Here is a 3,632-nt window from a genome sequence, read left to right on the forward strand (position 1 = left end):
TAAAAAAAAAAAAAAAAAAAAAAAAAAGTTGTGTGTTCTGTGTTAGATTAACTGAGACTTGTTACAGCACTTGCATACTGTAGCCCTTGACCGTTCTAGTTGCTTCTATTGCTCTCATTTGTAAGTCGCTTTGGATAAAAGCGTCTGCTAAATGACTAAATGTAAATGTAAATGTAGCCGAATAATTAGGCCAGTTGAGTTCCAACCATCCCACTGCGCACAGAATATCCCACAGGCACCGTGTCGAATGTGGACGAGGTCGAACTGGAAGCCATGTTAATCTTGGACTAAATCGGCCACCGTAGGAGTTGAAACGAAATCGGAATTGAGAGGAACAGAAACAAAAATTCACTGGATGGTCATATACCTTTTCACCACTAGATGGCGGAAAATATCACACAGTGTAGCTTTAATGCCATCTTTAGACTGCATGATTTTAAAACTGGTCGGATCACAGTTCTATGGATATGTAGTTCTTATATATATATATAAATATATATATATATATATATATCACCATTTGCCAGAACCATTAGGTGGTTTCCGTAAGAAGCATTCCCATACAATTCTCTTCCATTGCTCCATTCTGTTCAACAGCACTGCATTTATCCATTCTGTGTTCACATCATTTATTGGTCTTATTGTTTCATTCATTACTTTTCTTTTTGGTTATTAGTTTACTATCCTTTGGAAGTGCATATTCATTACTAACATTATTAATCGTTGAAGTATTTACTCTTGCATATCTATTGTTAATAAATTTCATTCATTTTATTACACTGTGTCTTCAATGTGTTGATGATCAAAGACTCTACTAGTTGTCCAGACTCACAAATCCTTCAGATAAATCAGCTGACCAACTCCCTTTAATTTACATTATTTCTGAATTATTGAACAGTTCTTTTGGGAGTGTTCTTATATTGGGAGTGTTGGGTTGGGTTGGGGGGGGGGATTCATCTGATACACTCATAACCACACCTTAAGTGACACATGATCTAAAAATCACTACATCATCGGTGAATTGAGTAAAAATCTGTCACGTGAAACTTAGAGAAAACTAAAGTGAGGACTCATGTGCGCGAAGGAATGATTTTTAATATAAAATAAACATAAACAAAACCAAAAAACCCACGAGGGGGAAAAAACATAACATAACAGAAAACTGAATAACTTGAACATACCAGGGGATCACAGAGAAGGGAGACGTAGACAGAACAACGTACCGACAAGGACTGAGAACATAAGGGAACTATTTAAAGGGTACAAATGAGGCAGGTGATTAGGGAACACAGGTGGGGCAAATTAAACCAATGACAAGATAACAAGGAGGGTGGAAACTAGACTAGGACGGAAAATAACAAACCACCACATGTGCTGCACAGGACAAGACAGGTATGTGACATTACCCCCTCCTTAAGGAGCGGCTACCAGACGCTCCACAAGAACAGGGCAGGACCGGGAGGACAGACCAGGGCGGGATGGGAGGGACAGACTAGGGCGGGATGGGAGGGACAGACTAGGGCGGGACGGGAGGGACAGGGCGGGACGGGAGGGACAGACCAGGGCTGGACGGGAGGGACAGACCAGGGCAGGACGGGAGGGACAGGGCGCGACGGGAGGGACAGACCAGGGCGGGACGGGAGGAACAGACCAGGGCGGGACGGGAGGGACGGACCAGGGCGGGACGGGAGGGACGGACCAGGGCGGGACGGGAGGGACGGACCAGGGCGGGACGGGAGGGACGGACCAGGGCGGGACGGGAGGGACGGACCAGGGCGGGACGGGAGGGACGGACCAGGGCGGGACGGGAGGGACGGACCAGGGCGGGACGGGAGGGACGGACCAGGGCGGGACGGGAGGGACGGACCAGGGCGGGACGGGAGGGACGGACCAGGGCGGGACGGGAGGGACAGACCAGGGCGGAACGGGAGGGACAGACCAGGGCGGAACGGGAGGGACAGACCAGGGCGGAACGGGAGGGACAGACCAGGGCGGAAAGGGGGGAACAGACCAGTGAGGGAAGGGGGACACAAACAATTTAAGCGGCCAGGTCGGCCCGCGGAGTTCAGGCGGCCCGTGGAGTTCAGGCGGCCAGCAGAGTTCAGGCGGCCGGGACGGCCAGGGTGGCCAGCAGAGTTCAGGCGGCCAGCAGAGTTCAGGCGGCCGGGACGGCCAGGGTGGCCAGCAGAGTTCAGGCGGCCAGCAGAGTTCAGGCGGCGCAGGAAGAGCAGGGTGCCGGGGCGGCGCGGGGAGTGCAGGGCGCCGGGGCGGCGCGGGGAGAGCAGGGCACCGGGGCGGCGCGGGAAGAGCAGGGCGCCGGGGCGGCGCGGGAAGAGCAGGGCGCCAGGGCGGCGCGGGGAGAGCAGGGCGCCAGGGCGGCGCGGGAAGAGCAGGGCGCCGAGGCGGCGCGGGGCGCCCGAACGGCACCTCCGGCACAGCAGAGTCCGCCGTCCCTGATACCACCGGCACGGGGACCACCGGCACAGGGATCACCGGCACAGGGATCACCGGCACAGGGACCACCGGAACCCGATCCACCGGAACACGATCCACCGGAACACGACCCACCGGCACAGGGACCACCGGCACACGATCCACCGGCACAGGAACCACCGGCACACGATCCACCGGATCAGGGACCACCGGAACAGGGACCACCGGCACAGGGACCACCGGCACACGATCCACCGGAACAGGGACCACCGGAACACGATCCACCGGCACACGATCCACCGGCACAGGAACCACCGGCACACGATCCACCGGAACAGGGACCACCGGAACAGGGACCACCGGCACAGGGACCACCGGAACACGATCCACCGGAACACGACCCACCGGCACAGGGACCACCGGCACACGATCCACCGGCACAGGAACCACCGGCACACGATCCACCGGAACAGGGACCACCGGAACAGGGACCACCGGAACAGGGACCACTGGAACAGGGACCACCGGAACAGGGTCCACCGTCACCGAGTCCGCCAGCACCGAGTCCGCCGGCACCGAGTCCGCCGGCACCGAGTCAACCGGAATAGGGTCCACCGGAACCGGGACCACTGGGACCGCCACGGAAGGAGCCTTCCTTCTCCTTCTCCGCTTAGAGACCACTGGTACTGGGTCTACCGGAACAGAGTCCACCGGAATGGTTCTCCTCTCCCTGGCCTCTCGTTCCTGCATACGAGCGAGCCCCTCCACCATTGTCTCGAATGAACACCTCTCATACGCACTCCTAAGTAGCCAGTCCATAGGCTTATCGAGAGCGTAAAAGAACAAGTCCTTAAGAGACTCTTCATTCATTCTCAATCCCTCCGCCACTCTCAGGAATTCGGCTGCGAAGCTCCTCAAATCTGCCCCTTGTTGGCGGAGGGACGCTAGAGACTGAAACCGGCGAATGCGCTCATAATGAGGGCACGAGACAGTGGGTGCTGATGGGTGACGTGAATTCCTGCGCTGAGTCCTTGACATGGTCGGTACGTTATGTCACGTGAAACTTAGAGAAAACTAAAGTGAGGACTCATGTGCGCGAAGGAATGATTTTTAATATAAAATAAACATAAACAAAACCAAAAAACCCACGAGGGGGAAAAAACATAACATAACAGAAAACTGAATAACTTGAACATACC

Source organism: Gobio gobio (assembly GCF_949357685.1).
Source record: "Gobio gobio genome assembly, chromosome: 5".
Taxonomy (NCBI): domain Eukaryota; kingdom Metazoa; phylum Chordata; class Actinopteri; order Cypriniformes; family Gobionidae; genus Gobio; species Gobio gobio.